The sequence below is a fragment of the Phyllobates terribilis genome, unplaced genomic scaffold, assembly GCF_046119375.1.
Source record: "Phyllobates terribilis strain yellow unplaced genomic scaffold, ASM4611937v1 Scaffold_5__5_contigs__length_657084704, whole genome shotgun sequence".
NCBI classification, from domain to species: domain Eukaryota; kingdom Metazoa; phylum Chordata; class Amphibia; order Anura; family Dendrobatidae; genus Phyllobates; species Phyllobates terribilis.
Genome location: NW_027362765.1, coordinates 382,687,537 through 382,712,394, shown reverse-complemented (window position 1 = coordinate 382,712,394; position 24,858 = coordinate 382,687,537). Strand labels below are relative to the sequence as shown.

At 46.6% G+C, this 24,858-nt stretch overlaps 1 protein-coding gene across 1 annotated transcript in view; it reads left to right on the top strand.

Annotated features, from left to right (window-relative positions):
• Positions 1-24,858, top strand: part of LOC141273288 (uncharacterized) — a 150,745-nt gene that overhangs the window by 72,014 nt on the left and 53,873 nt on the right. The window lies entirely within an intron of this gene.

Here is a 24,858-nt window from a genome sequence, read left to right as displayed (position 1 = left end):
TTGTTTCCTGTTTGGGCCTACTTAAAGCCACATGGATTTCTCACTCATTGCTTGAGTATTGTGTCTAGCTGTTAGCTTAGTTCCAGTCTCAACTCCTGAACATACTTTTGCAGACTGTTCTCATTCATCTACGGATTGTTCCATACAAATCCTTTGTTATATCCAAGTACATCTATAACCGCTTGCTGTTCCTGCTTGTGCTCCTTCGACCACTGTCTTCCAGCAGGACTACTCCAGCATTGTAACACAGTGCTGCTGGAAAAAGGTTGTGACATAAGAAGAAATAATTATTTTCTTCGGCTGACAGCACAAATTATTTTTTTCCAGCCTCTATCCTCTGTGCTCAGTCAGCCAAAGAGAAGATTCTTCTAGTGTTGCAGTCCTTCTCCTTGGCTCATGGATGTACATGTGCTTATGATACAGCTACTCTGTCAGTTGAAACCCAGGTCTCTGGAGCTGTGTTTCTTCAGACTGAAGCCCATCCTGACACATGACTAGGACAGGCTGGTGTTTGAATTATTTGAAGGCGGCCATATTATTACATTATTGGAGAACCCATTTAAGAAGAAAATTAAAATCTGATCCAAAATTATTGGTGCAAATTAAACTGTCAGAAATGGTGTAAAAACTACAGCCTCCAAAATAAATATTAAGCCTTTAGTTTCGCTAAATACTGTATGTTTATTGTGGTCATTTTTAATATAGGAAAGCTTTAGGAATGATTCATTTTTGTATAATAATTGTGTGTTTTAATTTTTTATTTTTGAGTATAAAATATAATAAAAAATAGAATAAACTGCAGTTGCTAATACAATAGGTAATCAGCAGGCATTCAACATATAAGAGTCAACATTCAGGCTCATATGAACAATCGCTCCTGTCTCTTGACCTACTGAATATCTGTCTTAATTTAAATGCTGTGTTGTCCAATACCTATGTTAAAAATAATGCCTTATTATAAAGATATTTATATTTTTAATAATGCCTGCACTGTTGATCTGTGTATGTAACTAGTGTTGAGCGATACCTTCCGATATCAGGAAATATCGTATCGGATTGGATCGGGCCGATACCCAAAAAGTATCGGATATCGCCGATTCCGATACCGGAAACCAATGCAAGTCAATGGGACACAAATATCGGAATGAAAATAAACCCTTTCTTTCCTTGTAGGTTAATTCTACATGAAGGAAAACAACTAAGAATAATGTAGAATGACATGAAAAGCCGGCAATTCATCAGCGGCATACACCGGTACCCGACAATTTACAACAGAAAGAATAGAGCTTCACACATAGATTAGATAGATAGAAACATGTCAGTCACATATATATGAAGTACAGTGACAGTGTTGCTTACTGTACTTGTCATTTAGTGTAAAGGATTTATTAAAAAAAATATTAGTGTTTTCGTGCACCGTCTCTTTAAAAAAGCCGGCCGGCAATTCAGCAGCGGTACCCGACAATTTATAACAGAAAGAATAGAGCTTCACACATAGATTAGATAGATAGAAACATGTCAGTCACATATATATGAAGTACAGTGACAGTGTTGCTTACTGTACTTGTCATTTAGTGTAAAGGATTTATTTAAAAAAATAATAGTGTTTTCATGCACCGTCTCTTTAAGAAAGCCGGCCGGCAATTCAGCATCTGTACCCGACAATTTAGAATAGAAAGAATAGAGAATCACACATAGATTAGATAGATAGAAACATGTCAGTCACATATATATGAAGTACAGTGACAGTGTTGATTACTGTACTTGTCATTTAGTGTTAAAATAAAGGATTTATTTAAAAAAAAATTGGCGTGGGATCCCCCATAATTTTAGTCTCTAGCGGAGGTTAAGCAGACGGCTGGGGCAGATGTTTGAAGCCTGGGAAGGGGGTAAAACCCACGGAGCTTCCCAGGCTACTAATATCAGCCCCCAGCTGTCTGCCTAGCCTTTACTAGCTATTAAAATGGGGGACCCCCCCAAAAACAATGACGTGGGGTCCCCCCTATTTTAATAGCTAGCAAAGGCTAGGCAGACAGCTGGGGGCTGATATTAATAGCCCAGGAAGGGTGCCATGAATATTGGCCCCCTCCCAGGCTAGAAACACCAGTCGTCAGCCGCCCCAGAAATGGCGCATCCATAGGATGCGCCAACTCTGGCACTTAGCCTCGCTCTTCCACGCTGCCCTGGTGCGGTGGCAGGGGGTAATAGTGGTGGGGTTCATGTCAGTGCCAGCTGCCATGAAGCCCAGGTTAGTAATGATGGGCGTCTATAAGACACCCCCATTACTAACCTACAAAGTGTTAAAAAGAAAAAACACACTACACTCAGAAAAAAATAATTTATTTGAAATAAAACACACAATTTTATTTAATTCTTAGTTTACTAAAAATAATAGTTACCTGTCCACGTTCCTGCGCTGATCTCCCATGCACAGCTGTCACATCTGGAGATGGTGACAGCTGTGCATGGCTGCTGTAAGCTCACGCTGCCGGGAACACGTCCGCTCCCGGCAGCGGGAGCCACTGACTGAGGTCACCGGAGTGCATTCAGGCAGCGCAGCTCCGGAGACCTCCTTTACGGCAGTGCTGTACCGTGGGAATTTCTCACGATACAGCAGGGCCGTAAAGGAGCTAACCGGAGCAGCGCTGCCTGAACTCCGGCGAACCCGCTTATGCAATGACGGGGCTGCCTTACGGCCCCGTCATTCTAGCGGCGGCAGCGGTTCAGAGCGGTCACATTCTATGTGGCTGCTCTAAACTGGAGATCTTCGTGGGACACTCGTGGACTGCTACGGAGGGGTAAGGATAAGGTTGTGGTTTATTATTTTATATTTTATTACAGGAGATCGATGGCTTCGGGGAATTAGGTGTCTAGGTGAGTATAGGTGTAGTTTTTTATTTTTTACTTTATTTTAGGTGGCGATCGGCGGGGACAGGTAATGTATGAACTAATTTCTTTTAGGTAACCACTGGCCACCAATGACATGTATTTAACATTTATTGGGGACACAGTAGGGCAATTTAAATAGCAGGATCAGGCTGATGGGAACTACTGCTCCCATCGAGCTGATCCTGCTGGCAGGAGTGGACGGGGGACAGACATAGGCCGATGGGAGTAGTAGTGTCACATCGGCCTATGTCTGCCTGCACGCATACACCCCGCACACAGACACCGCACGCACACACCCGCACACATCGCACAGACACCGCGCACACCCGCACACACACCCGCACACACACCCCGCACACACACCCCGCACACACACCAATCATGACGGGTCTGGGAGGTGAGGCTGACCTGTGCGGCCGTGGGAAAGTTCATGTGAGTTCATGCAGTCAAGCATGAACTCACATGAACCCTCTGAGGGCAACGCGGCGACTTCAAATGAACAGCTGATCAGCATCAGCTGATACCTCAGCTGTTCATTTGCAATAACCGGCGGGAAAGCGCAGCACAGAACGGGAAAGCCGGCGGTGAAGTCTTTTCACTGCCGGCTTCCCCGCCCGGGTCCTTCGCTCCTTGGTGCTGCGCTCCCCGCCCGGTCCTAATTTACGATTGGGATGGGAGGTGGCGAGGGGAGCGGAGGATCGGGGTGGGAGGCTGCGGGGAAGCAGTATGGGGCTGTGTGATTGTTTAAAAGCCGGCGGCTTTTTACCGCCCGCCGGCTTTTAAACAATCAGGAGAATTCTCCCCCGCTGGGATGGCATTCTGATGACAGGCTGGATCGCGCTGCCATCCAGCTTGTCATCCTTCACAGACACTGCAGAGCGCAGGCATTATGGGAACTTCCGATTCCGGTATCCGATATTGTAAAAGTATCGGAATTAAGTATCGGAATTCCGATACCGCGAATATCGGCCGATACCCGATATTACAGTATCGGAATGCTCAACACTATATGTAACTGATCTTAAATGACTGAGTATGCACAGTCAATCATTATTCTTCTGTCACTGTAGATGCGACCAGCTGGGAAAGTAAATCCTTTGACCCGGATGTGTTTCTTCTAGTACAGTAAAAGGTGTATTATGTACAGATGTGGCCTGAACAGGGGAAACTATTTTTACTGCTGATTAGAGTTGGTGCAAATCGATTCTTAAGATGAGGTCCATTAGCCACGTCAGTAATCTACAGGCATTGGAAGGGAGCCCTGAGCAGCGCCTCTAAAATCACAACATTCTTGGTTCCTCTTTTGATTAGCTGACCTGGTGAAATGTCATCATTGTGGCATAACACACATGTGATGTCGCGCTAATCAAAAGAAGAGCTGCGCCTGCTGTCAGGTAAAAAGCCCTACCAACAGCCACAGATACTGACATATCAGAAGGACAGGGTCCTGCAAATTAATTCTGACCAACTTTACTGTTGAGTACAGCTACCATGACAGGTTAACTGCACTTTCTCTGCCACCTGTCTTCTGTCATGGTAGCTGCACCCAGCAGAAAAAATTAGATTACATTGTCCTGGCCAGTTCTGTACTTACTACCTCCAACCTTTCACCGCACTGGAAGAGAGCCAGCCAGGACGGAGAGTTTACAGTTGAGTGCATCCAAAGTGATAGCAGATAACATCATTTAATAAATAATTATTGTCAGGGATTACAGCCGGGAGAATCGTGCAGATCCCACTACTGCCACTAATTTGACAAGGAGAACACTGGAGAGATCCCACAGATCCCACCGCTGCCACCAATTTGTCAGGGGACGCAACACCGCTGCCTCCAATCGTCAGGACAATTACGCAATTGACTGACGACTGATGGACAAGATGATTCCACTACTAGACCGGTTATTAGGGAACTCACAGTGAGCGTATGGTATATACACCTCTAATTCATGGAATGTACAGACCAAAAGTTTGGACACACCTTCTCATTTAAAGATTTTTCTGTATTTTCATGACTTTGAAAATTGTACATTCACACTGAAGGCATCAAAACTATGAATTAACACATGTGGAATTATATACTTAACAAAAAAGTGTGAAACAACTGAAAATATGTCTTATATTCTAGCTTCTTCAAAGTAGCCACCTTTTGCTTTGATGACTGCTTTGCACACTCTTGGCATTCTCTTGATGAGCTTCAAGAGGTAGTCACTGGAAATGGTTTTCACTTCACAGGTGAGCCCTGTCAGGTTTAATAAGTGGGATTTCTTGCCTTATAAATGGGGTTGGGACCATCAGTTGTGTTGTGCAGAAGTCAGGTGGATACACAGCTGATAGTCCTACTGAATAGACTGTTAGCTGCTTTTTTATTGCCATAATACAAATTCTAAGTAAAGAAAAACGAGTGGCCATCATTACTTTAAGAAATGAAGGTCAGTCATTCCGAAAAATTGGGAAACTTTGAATGTGTCCCCAAGTGCAATTGCAAAAACCATCAAGCGCTACAAAGAAACTGTCTCACATGAGGACCGCCCCAGGAAAGGAAGACCAAGAGTCACCTCTGCTTCTGAGGATAAGTTTATCCGAGTCACCAGTCTCAGAAATCGTAGGTTAACAGCAGCTCAGATTAGAGACCAGGTCAATGCCACACAGAGTTCTAGCAGTAGACACATCTCTTCAACAACTGTTAAGAGGAGACTTTGTGCAGCAGGCATTCATGGTAAAATAGCTGCTAGGAAACCACTGCTAAGGACAGGCAACAATCAGAAGAGACTTGTTTGGGCTAAAGAACACAAGGAATTGACATTAGACCAGTGGAAATCTGTGCGTTGGTCTGATGAGTCCAAATTTGAGATCTTTGGTTCCAACTACCGTGTCTTTGTGCGACGCAAAAAAGGTGAACGGATGGACTCTACATGCCTGGTTCCCACCGTGAAGCATGGAGGAGGAGGTGGGATGGTGTGGGGGTGCTTTGCTGGTGACACTGTTGGGGATTTATTCAAAATTGAAGGCATACTGAACCAGCATAGCTACCACAGCATCTTGCAGCGGCATGCTATTCCATCTGGTTTGCGTCTAGTTAGACCATCATTTATTTTTCAACAGGACAATGACCCCAAAACACCTCCAGGATGTGTAAGGGCTCTTTCACCAAGAAGGAGAGTGATGGGGTGCTACGCCAGATGACCTGGCCTCCATAGTCACCAGACCTGAACCCAATCGAGATGGTTTGGGGTGAGCTGGACCGCAGAGTGAAGGCAAAAGAGCCAACAAGTGCTAAGCATCTCTGGGAACTCCTTCAACATTGTTGGAAGACCATTTCCAGTGACTACCTCTTGAAGCTCATCAAGAGAATGCCAAGAGTGTGCAAAGCAGTCATCAAAGCAAAAGGTGGCTACTTTGAAGAAGCTAGAATATAAGATATATTTTCAGTTGTTTCACACTTTTTTGTTAAGTATATAATTCCACATGTGTTAATTCATAGTTTTGATGCCTTCAGTGTGAATGTACAATTTTCAAAGTCATGAAAATACAGAAAAATCTTTAAATGAGAAGGTGTGTCCAAACTTTTGGTCTGTACTGTATATAAATATACACTGCTCAAAAAAATAAAGGGAACACTCAAACAACACACCCTAGATCTGAATGAATGAAATATTCTCATTGAATACTTTGTTCTGTACAAAGTTGAATGTGCTGACAACAAAATCACACAAAAATCATCAATGGAAATCACATTTATTAACCAATGGAGGCCTGGATTTGGAGTCACCCCCAAAATTAAAGTGGAAAAACACACTACATGGTGATCCAACTTTGATGTAATGTCCTTAAAACAAGTCAAAATGAGGCTTAGTATTGTGTGTGGCCTCCACGTGCCTGTATGACCTCTCTACAATGCCTCGGCATGCTCCTGATGAGGTTGCGGATGGTCTCCTGTGGGATCTCCTCCCAGACCTGGACTAAAGCATCCGTCAACTCCTGGACAGTCTGTGGTGCAACGTGACGTTGGTGGATGGAGCGAGACATGATGTCCCAGATGTGCTCAATCGGATTCAGGTCTGGGGAACGGGCGGGCCAGTCCATAGCTTCAATGCCTTCATCTTGCAGGAACTGCTGACACACTCCAGCCACATGAGGTCTGGCATTGTCCTGCATTAGGAGGAACCCAGGGCCAACCACACCAGCATATGGTCTCACAAGGGGTCTGAGGATCTCATCTCGGTACCTAATGGCAGTCAGGCTACCTCTGGTGAGCACATGGAGGGCTGTGCGGCCCTCCAAAGAAATGCCACCCCACACCATTACTGACCCACTGCCAAACCGGTCATGCTGAAGAATGTTGCAGGCAGCAGATCGCTCTCCACGACGTCTCCAGACTCTGTCACGTCTCTCACATGTGCTCAGTGTGAACCTGCTTTCATCTGTGAAGAGCACAGGGCGCCAGTGGCGACTTTGCCAATCCTGGTGTTCTGTGGCAAATGCCAAGCGTCCTGCACAGTGTTGGGCTGTGAGCACAACCCCCATCTGTGGACATCGGGCCCTGAAACCACCCTCATGGAGTCGGTTTCTAACCATTTGTGCAGATACATGCACATTTGTGGCCTGCTGGAGGTCATTTTGCAGGGCTCTGGCAGTGCTCTTCCTGTTCCTCCTTGCACAAAGGCAGAGGTAGCGGTCCTGCTGCTGGGTTGTTACCCTCCTACGGCCCCCTCCACGTCGCCTGGTGTACTTGCCTGTCTCCTGGTAGCGCCTCCAGCCTTTGAACACTACGCTGACAGACACAGCAAACCTTCTTGCCACAGCTCGTATTGATGTGCCATCCTGGATGAGCTGCACTACCTGAGCAACTTCTGTGGGTTGTAGAGTCTGTCTCATGCTACCACGAGTGTGAAAGCACAGCCAACATTCAAAAGTGACAAAAACATCAGCCAGAAAGCATTGGTACTGAGATGTGGTCTGTGGTCCCCACCTGCAAAACCACTCCTTTATTGAGGGTGTCTTGATAATTGCCAATAATTTCCATCTATTGTCTATTCCATTTGCACAACAGCATGTGAAATTGATTGTCAATCAGTGTTGCTTCCTAAGTGGACAGTTTGATTTCACAGAAGTTTGATTTACTTGGAGTTATAATCTGTTGTTTAAGTGTTCCCTTTATTTTTTTGAGCAGTGTATATATACCGTGATACGAACACTGCCAACTCCACAATAACAAAAGGAACTACTAGCTGCCACCACCTATTGTTAATACAGGATGATTGGACACTTGTTGCAAGTAGTGTATGGCTTCAGGGGTGCAGTTTACAGAGCATGAGGAACAGTGCTATTAAATTTTAGATATTTAATCTGGAAAAGTAGGTAGTGTTTATAAAAAATATACAAAGATATTACAAAATGGGAACAAAACAATATGGTATATACAATCACATGGAATAAAAAGGATAAAAGGGACAATAAAAGAAAATTACTAGGGAAATGGGTTAGAGCTTAGCGATGGGAAGTACTCCTCAGAGCAACGGACAGAACCACAGAGCACTGTGTCTTCCAGAATTGACAAATGACAGAAACCCAAACTTTTTATTAGACCACGGTTACGCCCTCATACCTCCCTTGATGTGCTCATATGGGGGCTAGTCATGGGATGTGCTAGGTCTTTTAGAATTTTATGAGATCCCCAACTTTCAGGATATCTTCGCCCCTGGAGGGAGATATTGGTGACATATTTCCTATCACGATTTTACCTTTCTATAGAAATGAAACATGACCTGGATAGCATCATCCATCTGACCGATATTCAGTTGGAGGTGTTACAGGTCTTACAGTGAGTGAATGCGTTATGTTCGTCCCTTCGCTACGACGCCAAAAATATATCTCCCATAAATATTGCATTGATGCAAACTCCAATATGCATTACTTACCACCGGCTCCAGAGTGTCTGAGATAAGTTCTTCGAACAGAGGAAGCCCTTGCCTTGGAAGTGAAAGCCTCTGAGTATATGAATCCTAGTCTTAGTGGCTAGTTCTTAGCAGATCTCTGCTATAATTACATGTTCATGGCAGGAGGTCCTAGTTCATTGGAGATTGAAGTGTCAGCTCTTTCTCAGTTTCTCAGTTATAATTAATCCCATATGTTCAATGTGAGGGTGATATCTCCCCTCTCCGGAATGGTTTCATGGATTTTACAGTTTTCCTCCATGACAATTATAAATTTGATGGTGGCACAATCATTTTAAACCCAGGTCTTGTGGTATTAGAGGCAGAAGAAATGATAATAGGATTGCCACTTTCAGAAAATCCCAGTCCCAGGGCACCATGGTTGTAAAAAAACAAAAACGCGCTTTACTCACTGTTCCGGGGTCATCTACGCAGTTCCCGGTGACACTGCTCCCAGTGATGGTGCTCCCTGGAACGCTTCTGCTTATTGGTGGAGCCATTGAGCTCAGTGATTGGCTGCTATCTTGTCAACATGATGTTCGCGCTGAAGTCAGTACCAGACCCCGAGAAGCAGAGACTCAACAGCTAATCTGAGGTAAAGTGCGTTTTGTTTTTGTATAACAAACTAGGACCAGGATTTTCTTACAGGACAATCAATTTAAAGAAGTTGTCCACTACTTTCACATTGATGCTCTATCCGGCACCCCCGCCAATCAGCTGTCATCGGTGCTGGCAGCGGCCACTGGCCAGAAGTCCTTGCCTGTGGTGCTTGGCCGTCCATCTGTAGTGGCCACCGCGGGGTACTGCACATCCGCCTCCTATTCAATTGTCAGCATTGTCAGTTGACAGGCGAGTGCGCTTATCAGTTATAATTCCCCCAGCGGCACTAAAAACACGCTCCGATAACACGCTAGCGGCAGGGCAGGCCAGGACCTCCATGGCATACAGAGTGAGTTCATTCCAAGTGTCCAGCTTGGATACCCAATAATTAAAAGGCACAGAGGAATCACGGAGGACGCTGGTACTCCCTCACCATCTTTTGAAACTTTCCACTCCTTGTGAGAGTACCCTGCGCCTCAGGGCCTGTAAGCTGGGTAGGTCTCAGAAAACTGTCCTAGAACATTGACAGTGTTCTGCTGGATTGGAGTTGCGTCTCTCTCGCCTGTATGCCTTAGAGAGACCCGAGCATTTTTGCGGCAGCACCCCCGGCAGTCTGTAGAAAGCCTAAACAGTGCCCAAAACGATAGTGACAGTGCTCAAAATACATGGGGGCAGCATGGGGATAGCCCCTGGAAGCATTTCGGACCCCCAGGTCACTGCTGTCAACAACGTGGTCAGAGGTATTAAGCCACGTTTGCGGGCTCACAATAAAACGTTCAAAAACGAAACTGAAACGGTTTTCCTGTGAAATATATTAAGGAATTTCCTTTCCAGGGTAAAAACTTGTGTATAAGGTAAAATAAATAACCAAAAACAAAAATACTCTTCCACACCTTGGGCTATGTTCACAAGTAGCATTTTTCATGCGTTTTTGCACTTTTGTATTGCTTTCAACCGTGACAAATGCGTTCACCGGGAAATGTCATTTTAACATTTTACAACCTTATCTGGCCATGTGCTGTGTGACACATGCATACAGTGCTGAAAAGACAAGGGATCAGCATGGGGAAGACCCCTGGAAGCAACTCTGACCCCCAGGTCACTGTCTAAAAGTGTGCCCATCAGAAGTGATCCTTGCCGCATCAGAAGATGCAGACTTGCAACTATCCCCGTGCAAGTCCTTGTCCGAGGGCAGTGTTCAATTGTACCTCCCCCATTCCTTGCAATGCAAGCGAAAATATGCAGCCAACCACCCACCCACCCGCAGGCTGCAATACCATACTGCTAGCTTTCACTTGAAATGGGGCCTTTTAGTTTGGAGGAGGCCGAAGCTGGCCACTACCTCATGGCCGCTTCGGCAGCGAGGTATCCACGCTCGGTCCCCAGCCGCCAGGTGGCGGCCAGGTGTCCATACTCGGTCCCCAGCCGCCCTGATTTCTCCTGTCACCTTCCCCCACACTTTTCTTAGCCTGGCCTGCTTTAGAGCAGCATTGGACGAGCCCACCAGAGAACCAGACTCCTCCGGTGGGCCCTGGCTTCTCCATCAGGGGAGTTGAGAGTGCCAAGGTGAGGAGCATGATGATGATGATAGAAGTTAGCATCTGCTTTGTTTTCTTGGAATGCAAGCGCATGTATGTAGTAGCGGCTAGGCCTGAGGTGGTCCACGTTTTGGCGCATATCCTACCTCCTCCGAGGATTGCTGGATGTTTTCCTGCTACTATCCCAGTTCTATAACTCCCGTTAAAACAAAGCTTCAGGTGATAAATGATGGATGAGGTGGTGGCAAAGGAGAAAGAGCAGGAGGAACAGGGACCATTCACATCAATATCAGGCCAGTCAACCACATATGTCTTGTAGGATATGTTTCTGTAACAAAAGGAGCGGTTCGGCTACACAGTTATAGGGCATACAGTGAGTGCAATGCCTACCAAAAATTTCGAGCCACTCCAATGCCCCTTGGAAATGACATGGAGGTCAGAGGGCGTTAACTAAACCTTTTTTTCGATTTATAGCAACTGGGTCTCCCGTGCACTGTTGGCCTAAGCAGTGAATGGAAGGCTTTCCAAAAATTATGAGGAACTGCAATGCCCCTTACAAGAGCCATGTGTGGCACCCCAGGGGTCTGGTCACCAGAGTAATAGAGATATTACGTCAGAGAGCAAGTGGGAGGTTTCCTGGTCAGGATCCCTTAAACATGCAACATCCTCATGCCCCTGTCCTGGGAGGGGAGAATTCAGCCCTTATAAACTGGATCTGGGGCGGGGTTGAGTGAGTCAGAGAACAGTCAGAGTCAGAGTGAGAGCAAGGGAAAGTAACAGCAAGGAGCTCTGTAGGAGCTAGGAGCTAAAGACCAGGGGCTGGAAGCTGAGCAGAGCTCGCCCTGGCAGAAGACAATAGGAACCGGACACAGGAGTCCGAAGCTGTGAGGACTTATATATCCAGCAGCAGAAACCAGCCGGCAGGGGATTTCAGGTCTTCTGGCCACAGAAGCCCGGAGGCTCAGTCACAAGCAAGGGACCAGCACCGCCGTCGTGGAGCGGAGGCTAACAGAAGGCCCCAAGTCACCAGCCATACGGGTGAGCACTACATGGTACACTCAGGGACGTGGGCTACTTCTACCCGCTTACAGCAAGGTAGCCAGGAAGAGTGCAGATAGACGGGGAGGCCTACAACTCCACCTGGCCAGGGGAACTCCTGCTTGCTCACAGACTGACCAGGCCTCTTATGCTAGCCAGTACTCCCGGGAGGGTCTACCTTATAATCATCAGTAAAGACCCTGAACTGCACTGCAAAGACTCTGAGTCGTTCCTGCTGCGCTCGTGCACCATCACCCCCATCATCCACACTCACTGTCCTGAGGCTATACTCCTCCCGAGGGGAGTTATCCCATTCTATGCTGCGCACACAACACCAGCCTCAGCGGTCTGCCTCGCAGCTGTGGTACTCCCTGACCGCAATCCACGGGTGGCGCAGTCGGACAATTAACCTCAAAACCTAAGAAAGACTGCCACTGGTTTCACCAGCCTGAGCCACGGGACCGGGTCACCGCCACGGAGACTACAGACCCCAGAGACCCGGCACCGGGTATCCCACACACGTATACACACGGCCCAGGGGGCGCGTCACATGCAGTACAGCATATTACAAACATAAGTCCCATTATTGGGGAGTGGGTCTCCCATAGTATTTGCTTATGCTTTCCCAGCAAAAGCTGCCAAAAATTAGGATGGAGAAACTTGCAATGCCCCTTACAAGAGCCATGCAGTACAGCATATTACAAACATAAGTCCCATTATTGGGGAGTGGGTCTCCCATAGTATTTGCTTATGCTTTCCCAGCAAAAGCTGCCAAAAATTAGGACGGAGCAACTTGCAATGCCCCTTACAAGAGCCATGCAGTACAGCACAGCATATTACAAACATAAGTCCCATTATTGGGGAGTGGGTCTCCCATAGTATTTGCTTATGCCTTGCAAGCAAAAGCTGCCAAAAATTAGGACAGAGCAACTTGCAATGCCCCTTACAAGAGCCATGCAGTACAGCATATTACAAACCTAAGTCCCATTATTGGGGAGTGGGTCTCCCATAGTATTTGCTTATGCTTTTCCAGCAAAAGCTGCCAAAAATTAGGACGGAGCAACTTGCAATGCCCCTTACAAGAGCCATGCAGTACAGCATATTACAAACATAAGTCCCATTATTGGGGAGTGGGTCTCCCATAGTATTTGCTTATGCTTTCCCAGCAAAAGCTGCCAAAAATTAGGACGGAGCAACTTGCAATGCCCCTTACAAGAGCCATGCAGTACAGCATATTACAAACATAAGTCCCATTATTGGGGAGTGGGTGTCCCATAGTATTTGCTTATGCCTTGCAAGCAACAGCTGCCAAAAATTAGGACGGAGCAACTTGCAATGCCCCTTACAAGAGCCATGCAGTACAGCATATTACAAACATAAGTCCCATTATTGGGGAGTGGGTGTCCCATAGTATTTACTTATGCCTTGCATGCAAAAGCTGCAAAAAATTAGGACGGAGCAACTTGCAATGCCCCTTACAAGAGCCATGCAGTACAGCATATTACAAACATAAGTCCCATTATTGGGGAGTGGGTCTCCCATAGTATTTGCTTATGCTTTCCCAGCAAAAGCTGCCAAAAATTAGGACGGAGCAACTTGCAATGCCCCTTACAAGAGCCATGCAGTACAGCATATTACAAACATAAGTCCCATTATTGGGGAGTGGGTCTCCCATAGTATTTGCTTATGCCTTGCAAGCAAAAGCTGCCAAAAATTAGGACGGAGCAACTTGCAATGCCCCTTACAAGAGCCATGCAGTACAGCATATTACAAACATAAGTCCCATTATTGGGGGGTGGGTGTCCCATAGTATTTGCTTATGCCTTGCAAGCAAAAGCTGCCAAAAATTAGGACAGAGCAACTTGCAATGCCCCTTACAAGAGCCATGCAGTACAGCATATTACAAACATAAGTCCCATTATTGGGGAGTGGGTGTCCCATGGTATTTGCTTATGCTTTCCCAGCAAAAGCTGCCAAAAATTAGGACGGAGGAACTTGCAATGCTGGCACCCTGGTGGTATAGTGGTGGTGGAGGCTGAGGATAAGGAGAAGAAGATTAAACAGCCAAAACGAGGAAGCGTATACCCATGTGTGGGTGTGAAGTGGTGCATGTGAATACACCTCCCGAACTAACACAGTGGATTTGACTTTATGTTACTCTGCTATCATTTGGTGGTGATGAGAAGTCTGGCCCAATCCAGCCCTTGTTCATTTTGATAAGGGTCAGCTTGTCAGCATTGTCAGTTGACAGGCGAGTGCGCTTATCAGTTATAATTCCCCCAGCGGCACTAAAAACACGCTCCGATAACAGGCTAGTGGCAGGGCAGGCCAGGACCTCCAAGGCGTACAGAGCGAGTTCATTCCAAGTGTCCAGCTTGGATACCCAATAATTAAAAGGCACAGAGGAATCACAGAGGATGCTGGTACGATCGGCAAGGTACTGTTAGAACCTTGCTGTTAGGTTTTTTTTCCTTTGCTGGTCACATGACCTTGTTGGCCTATTTAATCCTGCTCCACCCTTCTGGCTTTGCTGGACTTCATTGTATATCTACTTTCTAGCTAGCCTGTGCTCTGTATCTAACTCTGTTAGTTTGCTTGGTCTACGGACCTCTATGTTCTATCTATTTTGTTTGTTCGTCTGTCTGCTACTATTTCTGTTAGGAGGTGTCCCATATTCCTCCCAGTCCTTAGTACTTGTAGGGATTCCCTCCCCAAATCTATAGGTCTCCGTACAGACTAGATTAGGACTTTAGCAGGTCTGATCGCAGGATCAGGTTCCCTGTTACATCGTAGGGATTCAGCTGAGTCTTATAGTAGGGACAGATCTCCTCTCTTTCCTTAGCTTTGGTAGCAGAACATAACAGTAAGTCCAGCCTGTAAATTCTCTAAGGAAAGATTTTTTTTGTTCCATCATGGTGTCGGTTCAGGATTTGGCTAAACACCTGCAGGGACTCTCTCTGGAAGTGGCCGAGCTCCGTCAGCACGTGAGTAACTGTCCTGGAGCATATTTCTTGGAGCCTAAGGTATGTTTGCCGGATTTATTTTTTGGTGAACATCGAGAATTTTTTTCATTTAAAAATGCTTGCTTATTGTATTTTCGTTTGAGACCCAAGTCCTCTGGGGATGAATCCCAGCGCGTAGGGTTCATAATGTCACTTTTGCGCAAAGAGCCTCAGGAGTGGGCCTTTTCTTTGCAACCTAGTGATGCATGCTTCAGATCAGTGGATAGTTTTTTTTCTGCTTTAGGACTATTATATGATGATCCTGACCGTGTGGCATCAGCTGAGACTGAGTTGAGACGTTTAAAACAAGGATCAGGTAATATGGAAAAATATTGTACACATTTTCGTCGTTGGTCCACTCAAACAGGGTGGAACGATTCTGCTCTGAAAAGTCTATTTCTTGCTGGGCTCAGTGAAAAGGTTAAAGACCTGCTAATTGCTTATCCTACACCTGAGGATTTGCAACAGGCTATGCAATTAGCTATACGGGTGGATAGAAGACTGCGTGCTAGGGTTAATGAGAGCAAATCCTCTGCTATGTCAGTTTCTGGTTATGATAATGTGTGTACTAACAGTGGTGAACCGATGGAGATTGGATCGGTGGCACCTCGCTCTCAAGAAAAACACCGTCGTTTTTCAGAAGGCTTGTGTTTCTATTGCGGGAAATCTGGTCATTTGATTAAAGGCTGTGAGCTTCGTATGAAGAAAGAAAAAAAAATGGTCAGTCACGCCCGTATTGCCTGTTTAAATTCCAAGGGTATATTTTTAGCTGCTTCCACGATTGCTCAGGAAAAATTAATGGAATTTCGGGTGTTTGTTGATTGCGGGTCGACACTGAATGTTATTGATGGGGGATTCGTGGAAAAACTCAATTTAAAACCTGAACCTTTATCATCCCCCATTGCTGTGGTTTCTGTGGATGGCTCCCCTTTGAAGAATATTACTCTCAAGGTCAGTGAATTTCCTCTCACTATTAATGGTGTTCACCATGAGAAATTGGATTTGGTAGTGTTGAATAACTTGCCTTCTCCAGTAATATTGGGTTTGCCCTGGTTAAAATTTCACAATCCTGTACTGGATTGGTCTACCAGTGAAATTAAATCCTGGAGCCATAAATGTTATGACAAGTGTTGTAACGGGCGTATTGCAGCTTTGGATAGGGGAGAATTGCCTGTTCCTATTCAGGATTTTTGGAGAGTTTTTTCTGAGAAAGAATCGCAGGTTTTGCCTCCCCATAGAGACTATGATTGTTCTATTGAATTTGTCCCTGGAGCGACTCTTCCTAAAAGTCGTTTATTTAACCTTACTATTCCTGAGAGGAAGGCTTTGGAGGAATACATACAGACAAGTTTGGCCGCCGGTCACATTAGGCCCTCTAAGTCTCCTGTGGCGGTTGGATTTTTTTTTGTAAAAAAAAAAGGACGGCGGTTTACGTCCTTGTCTGGATTTTCGTGAGATTAACAAAATTACGGTACGCAATCCTTACCCACTGCCATTGATTCCTGATCTGTTTAACCAGTTATTGGGGGCCAAGTGGTTCTCTAAAATTGACCTTAAGGGGGCATACAATCTGTTGCGCATGAAGGAGGGTGATGAATGGAAGACTGCTTTTAACACTCCTGTGGGTCATTTTGAGAATCTGGTTATGCCTTTTGGTCTTACTAATGCTCCTGCATTTTTTCAGAATCTGATTAATGACATCCTTAGACCTTTGATCGGTAAAAATGTGGTTGTGTATTTGGATGACATTTTGATTTATTCGCCAGATCTGGAGTCTCATTGGCGGAGCGTGCGTGAGGTATTACAGTTATTAATGGACAATTCGCTTTTTGCTAAGCTGGAGAAATGTGAGTTCGCTGTACAGAGAATTAGTTTTTTGGGCTACATTATCTCCAGCAAAGGTTTTGAGATGGATCCGGTTAAGGTTCAGGCTGTGCAGGAATGGCCTAGGCCTATTGGTTTGAAATCGATACAGAGGTTTTTGGGTTTCGCCAATTACTATAGAAAATTCATAAAATTTTTTTCTAGTATTGTCAAACCTCTGACTGATCTCACCAGGAAAGGTGCTGATGCGGTTCAGTGGTCTTCTGAGGCCATTGAAGCTTTTGTGTATCTCAAGGAGAGGTTCACCTCTGCTCCCATCCTTATGCAGCCTGATGTTACTAGGCCGTTTTTGGTTGAGGTTGATGCTTCCTCTGTGGGGGTTGGCGCAGTATTGTCTCAGGATAACGGGGATGGATTACATCCCTGTGCATTTTTTTCAAAAAAATTTTCGGAGACTGAATTGAATTACGATATTGGTAATTGGGAATTATTGGCTATTAAACTCGCATTTGAACACTGGCGCCACTTCTTGGAAGGTGCGGAATTTCCCGTTCAGGTTCTTACGGATCATAAAAATCTGATATATCTTGACGCTGCCAAGCGCCTGAATGCCCGTCAGGCTAGGTGGGCACTGTTTTTCTCGCGGTTTAATTTCTCCGTTACTTACATCCCTGGTACTAAGAATGTTAAGGCGGATGCCTTGTCTCGCAGTTTTTCTCCCATAGTCGGTGCTGAGAAAGAGGAAAACATTTTACAAGAAGGTGTTGTGATAGCTGCTTTAGACTCCGTTTTGGAAGATGAGATTCTTAAAGCTCAGGAGAATGCCCCATCTAACACTCCTCATGGGAGGTTGTTTGTGCCTGGGACCTTTAGGAGAGATTTGTTTGTTGAGTGTCACGAATCTCGGTTGGCAGGTCATCCCGGAATCTCTGAGACCAAGAGACTGGTGGGTCGCAGTTTTTGGTGGCCTGGATGGCAGAAGGAAGTCATTAAGTGGGTGCGCCAATGTACTATATGTGCTAGATCTAAGTCCTCACATACTCCTGCTGCGGGGTTGCTTTGTCCTTTGGAGGTCCCCAGTGCTCCTTGGACACATTTGGCTATGGACTTTATAACTGACCTTCCCCCCTCTGAGGGTTTTACTGTCATCTGGGTGGTCGTGGACCGTTTTAGCAAGATGTGTCACTTGGTTCCCTTCGTCAAACTGCCCTGCGCTAAAACTCTCGCTAAGGCCTTTGTCAAGGAAATTGTCAGACTTCATGGCGTTCCTACTGACATTGTTTCTGATAGGGGTCCTCAGTTCGTGGCTCGTTTTTGGCGTGCCTTTTGTGACAGGTTGGGAATTCATTTGTCGTTTTCGTCCGGATATCATCCTGAATCTAATGGCCAGACAGAAAGGAAAAACCAGGATGTTGAGCAGTTCTTGCGTTGTTTTGTGGCAGACAATCAAGAGGGGTGGTCTGAGTTTCTGCCACTTGCCGAATTTGCTCTGAACAATCATACATCTTCTTCTGCTGGTTGTTCGCCTTTTTTTTGTTGTTCTGGGAGACATCCGTCGTTTGGGTCGTTCTCCAAGTTGGGATCTGCCGTGCCTGAGGAGGAGAATTTTTCCGGTGATTTGGAAAGAGTTTGGACGGATGTGCGTGGTAATCTTCAGGAGGCCAACAGAAAATCTAAAGACTACTTTGATAGGAAACGACAGGAGGTTTTGTTCGCTGTTGGTGACATGGTTTGGTTGTCCTCTAGGAATCTGCGGTTGAGGATTCCTTCTAAGAAATTGGGTCCCAAGTTTGTAGGGCCCTTTAAGGTGCTTCAGGTTGTCAACCAATCTGCTGTTAGGTTGGAGGTTCCTACCTCCTGGAGAATTAATCCGGTCTTTCATGTCTCTCTGTTAAAAAAAGCTGTTGTGTCGGATGGTGACGCCTCTGCCTCTGTTCCTCCGGTGGTGGAGGACGGGGAATATGAAATTTCTCGCATCCTTGACTCTAGACGGTATAGAGGTAGTTTGCAGTATCTTGTGGCCTGGAAAGGTTTCGGACCCGAGGATAACTCTTGGGTGAGGTCAGATGATGTTTCCGCGTCCAGACTTATCAGAGCGTTTCACAGGAGATTTCCTGATAAGCCTGGTCCTAGGGGATCCGGAGGATCCTCTTAGAAGGGGGGGTACTGTTAGAACCTTGCTGTTAGGTTTTTTTTCCTTTGCTGGTCACATGACCTTGTTGGCCTATTTAATCCTGCTCCGCCCTTCTGGCTTTGCTGGACTTCATTGTATATCTACTTTCTAGCTAGCCTGTGCTCTGTATCTAACTCTGTTAGTTTGCTTGGTCTACGGACCTCTATGTTCTATCTATTTTGTTTGTTCGTCTGTCTGCTACTATTTCTGTTAGGAGGTGTCCCATATTCCTCCCAGTCCTTAGTACTTGTAGGGATTCCCTCCCCAAATCTATAGGTCTCCGTACAGACTAGATTAGGACTTTAGCAGGTCTGATCGCAGGATCAGGTTCCCTGTTACATCGTAGGGATTCAGCTGAGTCTTATAGTAGGGACAGATCTCCTCTCTTTCCTTAGCTTTGGTAGCAGAACATAACAGGTACTCCCTCACCATCTTTTGAAACTTTCCACTCCATGTGGGAGTACCCCTCGCCTCAGGGCCTGTAAGCTGGGCGGGTGTCAGAAAACTGTCCCAGAACGTTGACAGTGTTCCCCTGCCTCTGCTGGATTGGAGTTGCATCTCTCTCGCCTGTACGCCTTGGTTGGGCAACGAACTATGACCTCTGCTGCTAGCGTGTTCAGATGGGAATTATTTTAAGAGTTCTGCAGCAAGGGCCTTCTGGTATTGCCCCATTTTTGTAGACCTCTCCACCTCAGGAATAAGAGAGTGAAAGTTCTCCTTGTAGCGGGGGTCTACAAGTGTCACCAACCAGTAATGACTGTCACCCAACATTTTGACAATGCGAGGGTCACGGTTAAGGCAGCGTAACATAAAGTCAGCCATGCGTGCCAGACTGGTAACGGGCAAGATTTCCGTGTCCTCACCAAGATGACGACTGACCATGCTCTCCTCCTCCTCCTCTTCCTCCTCCCCCCTGTCCTCAGGCCACCCATGCTGAACCGACGGTATGACACTTGTACAGGTACTACCGTCTACAACGCATAATAGCAGCTCCTGTTCTTCCTCCTCCTCCTCCTCCTCCTCTCCCTCATTGTCCCCCAATGCACGTTGGGATGAGATGAGGCTGGGCTGTGTGTAATCGCCCGCTACGGCTTCTTGATCCATCTCATCATACTCTGGCTGCAATGCCTCCTCTTTAATTCTCTGCAGAGAGCGTTGCAAAAGACAGACAAGTGGGATGCTGACACTAATGATGGCGTCATCGCCACTCACCATCTTGGTGGCCTCCTCAAAGTTTGTCAGGATGGTACATATGTCAGACATCCAGGTCCACTCCTGAGGTCTTATGTGTGGAGTCTGACCTGAATATCGACGGCCTTGTTGCAGCTGGTACTCCACAACTGCTCTCTTCTGCTCACAAATCCTTTGCAACATGTGGAGGGTAGAGTTCCAACGTGTGGGGACATCACACACCAGTCGGTGTGCCGGAAGCTGCAAACGCTGCTGCAACACAGCAAGGGCGGCGGAAGCTGTAGCCGACTTACGAAAATGAGCTGACAGGCAGCGTACTTTCATGAGCAGCTCTGGCAACTCGGGGTACGATTTAAGAAACCGCTGAACCACGAGGTTAAGCACATGAGCCAGGCATGGTACGTGTGTGATCTTACCTCGCCTCAGAGCCGCCACCAGGTTACAGCCATTGTCACACACGACCATGCCGGGATGTAGGTTCAGCGGTCTCAGCCACAGATCTGCCTGCTCTTTCACAGCTGTCCACAACTCACAAGCAGTGTGAGGTTTATCACCTAAGCTTATGAGTTTCAGCACAGCCTGTTGCCGCTTGGCGGAGGCAGTACTGCAATGCTTCCAGCTTGTAACTGATGTGGTGATATCTGAGATGGAGGCTGAACATGAGGAGGAGGAGGAGGAGGAGGATGCGCAGGAGCTGTACACTGTGGGGGCAACTCTGACTGACATAGGGCCCGCAATCCTCGGTGTGGGGAGGATGTGTTCCGTCCCAAGGTCCGACTGGGTCCCAGCTTCCACTATGTTTACCCAGTGTGCCGTCAGAGAGATGTACCGTCCCTGGCCACAAGCACTTGTCCACGTGTCCGTTGTCAGGTGGATTCTCCCAGTAACTGCGTTGTTGAGGGCACGGCAGATGCTTTGGGACACGTGCTTGTGTAGTGCGGGGATGGCACACCGGGCAAAATAGTGTCGGCTGGGGACCGAGTACCAAGGGACGGCCACCTCCATAAGATTGCGGAAGGATTCCGTCTCCACCAGCCTAAAAGGCAGCATTTCCAATGCAAGCAGTCGTGAAATGTGCGAATTTAGGACTGTGGCCTGTGGGGTGTTAGCTGCGAATTTCCGCTTTCGTTCAAAGGTCTGGGATATGGACAATTGAACGCTGCGGTCGGACATGGACGTGGACGTTGATGCTGTTTCTTGAGAAACTGCCATAACAAGTGAAGACTGAGAGGAGGGGGCATCTTTACATGCAGTATGGACAGGGGATTGCCTTGCACACACAACAGGGGGTTCTATTGCACGCACAACAGTGGAAAAAGCAGTGGTGACACCCGCTGACACTGGTCGTGGACCCTGGGTTTCGCCCCACAAAGTCGGGTGCTTTGCTGCCATGTGCCTGATCATGCTGGTGGTGGTCAGGCTGGTAGTTTTGTCACCCCTGCTGATGCTGGCATGGCAGGTGGAACATATGGCCTTTTTGGGGTTATCAGCAGAGTCTTTAAAAAAATTCCAGACTCTGGAAGACCTACTGCTTGTACTGGCAATGTCCCTCGTGTTGGTGTTACGGGGAACGGTTGCCTGCCTTCTGTCTGCGGCCACCACACTGCTTCTTCCTGCCTGTTGGGTACTCTGCCTCCCTCCCCCTGTGTGCTGCTGGCCTCACTCTGCATGTCCTCCTTCCACGTTGGGTCAGTTACTAGATCATCCACCACCTCCTCCTCCTCCACTTGCGCACCACGATCCTCCGCCTCACTTCCTGGCAATTGTGGCAGGTGGATTCTCCCAGTAACTGCGTTGTTGAGGGCACGGCAGATGCTTTGGGACACGTGCTTGTGTAGTGCGGGGAAGGCACACCGGGCAAAATAGTGTCGGCTGGGGACCGAGTACCAAGGGACGGCCACCGCCATAAGATTGCGGAAGGATTCCGTCTCCACCAGCCTAAAAGGCAGCATTTCCAATGCAAGCAGTCGTGAAATGTGCGAATTTAGGACTGTGGCCTGTGGGGTGTTAGCTGCGAATTTCCGCTTTCGTTCAAAGGTCTGGGATATGGACAATTGAACGCTGCGGTCGGACGTGGACGTGGACGTTGATGCTGTTTCTTGAGAAACTGCCATAACAAGTGAAGACTGAGAGGAGGGGGCATCTTTACATGCAGTATGGACAGGGGATTGCCTTGCACACACAACAGGGGGTTCTATTGCACGCACAAGAGTGGAAAAAGCAGTGGTGACACCCGCTGACACTGGTCGTGGACCCTGGGTTTCGCCCCACAAAGTCGGGTGCTTTGCTGCCATGTGCCTGATCATGCTGGTGGTGGTCAGGCTGGTAGTTTTGTCACCCCTGCTGATGCTGGCATGGCAGGTGGAACATATGGCCTTTTTGGGGTTATCAGCAGAGTCTTTAAAAAAATTCCAGACTCTGGAAGACCTACTGCTTGTACTGGCAATGTCCCTCGTGTTGGTGTTACGGGGAACGGTTGCCTGCCTTCTGTCTGCGGCCACCACACTGCTTCTTCCTGCCTGTTGGGTACTCTGCCTCCCTCCCCCTGTGTGCTGCTGGCCTCACTCTGCATGTCCTCCTTCCACGTTGGGTCAGTTACTAGATCATCCACCACCTCCTCCTCCTCCACTTGCGCACCACGATCCTCCTCCTCACTTCCTGGCAATTGTGTCTCGTCATCGTCCACCTCTTGTGACAGATTGCCAACGTCGACTTCCTGTGGCCGTGGCTGTTCAAATATTTGGGCATCGCAACATGGGATCTCCTCTTCCACCACTTCAAGCGTATCAGGCTAGGGGCCCAAATATGGAAATGGACCAGTGAACAGCTCTTCAGAGTGTCCAAGTGTGGGATCACTTGCTGTCTGACGACACTCGGCATGGTGGGAGGAAGGAGCATCAGGGTGAGGAGGAGTATGCGGTCGAGACTCACGGCTACTAAGAGTTGACCGTGTGGAAGACAGACCGGAGGTGGTGGTGCCCAGGTAACTGGAAGTATTGTCTGCTATCCAATTAATAACCTGTTCACACTGATCAGTTCTCAATACTGGTGTTGTTCTGTGCTTCCCTAGTAATTTGGTCAAGAAGTGGGAGCGAGAAGATGTGGCTGTTGGTTGTGGCACATTTTCACCTTGGCCACGGCCCCGTCCTCTGCACGAACCATCACCAGAACGTCCACTTCCACGTCCCTTGCCATGCGCCTTGCCCATTGTAAATGAAGTAAAATAGCTTACACTTGCACTATCAATGGAAAAAGGGTAATAAAGAGTAGATTAGAACCGTGGAAGAGGAAAACCACAGTTATTGTTTACTGGGGTATACCACACTTTTTTAAATAGAGATATTTGCGGCTGAACAGTGAGCGACACACTCAAACTGCTTTTTTTTTAGATACCAAAGGCCCAAAACGGGATAGTACAGCGATTTGACCCGTGGAACTGCGAAACCACACTGGGATGTCGGGCCTACACAAGACTATTTTCAACAGATATATTTTTGTGTCACAACAGTCAGGAGACACTACTGTTTTTCTTTCCGGAAAAAACTACCAAAACCTGAATAATAGAGATTTTTTACCGTGGGATGGCAAAACCACAGTTATTGTTTACTGGGGTATACCACACTTTTTTAAATAGAGATATTTGCGGCTGAACAGTGAGCGACACACTCAAACTGTTTTTTTTAGATACAAATGGCCCAAAAGTGGATAATACAGAGGTTTGAACCGTGAAACTCCAAAGCCACACTTGTATTTCTCGGGCCTACACCGGACTATTTTCAACAGATATATTTGTGTCTGAACAATCAGGAGACACTATTTATTTTTTACGGCAAAAAATGCCAAAAGCAGGATAATAGAGATGTTTTACCGTGGAACAGCAAAACCACAGTTATAATTTACTGGTGTATACCAGACTTTTTGAACATATATATATTTGCGGCTGAACAGTGAGCGACACACTCAAACTGTTTTTTTTTAGATACAAATGGCCCAAAAGTGGATAATACAGAGGTTTGAACCGTGAAACTGCAAAGTCACACTTGTATTTCTCGGGCCTACACCAGACTATTTTCAACAGATATATTTGTGTCTGAAAAATCAGGGAGACACTATTATTATTTTTATACAGCAAAAAATGCCAAAAACAGTATAATAGAGATGTTTTACCGTGGAACATCAAAACCACAGTAATAATTTACTGGTGTATACCAGACTTTTTTAAATATATATATTTGCGGCTGAACAGTGAGCGACACACTCAAACTGTTTTTTTTAGATGCAAATGGCCCATAGAACTGCAAAACCACACTTCTATTTCTCTGGCCTACACCAGACTATTTTCAACAGATATATTTGTGTCTGAAAAATCAGAGGCACACTTTTTTTTTTTGGGGGGACGACGACACCAAAAGGTTAATAAGATGGGTATTTGTACATTGTGAAGGAGGAAAAAAAAAAGAGGATTTAGATAAAAAAAAAGGATTTTTACTGGCCCCCGGGACCTGGAGCTAAGTCCAGCAATTTCAGCAACAGGAGCAGCACACAGGACTGTAATGCAGCATTTGCTGGTATAACCACTGCGTCTCCTATACAGCCTGCCTGCCTGCCTGATATACCTGGGATGGATATTAGTCCTGAGAAGGACTGTTTGTTTGATCTGGCAGCCTTTA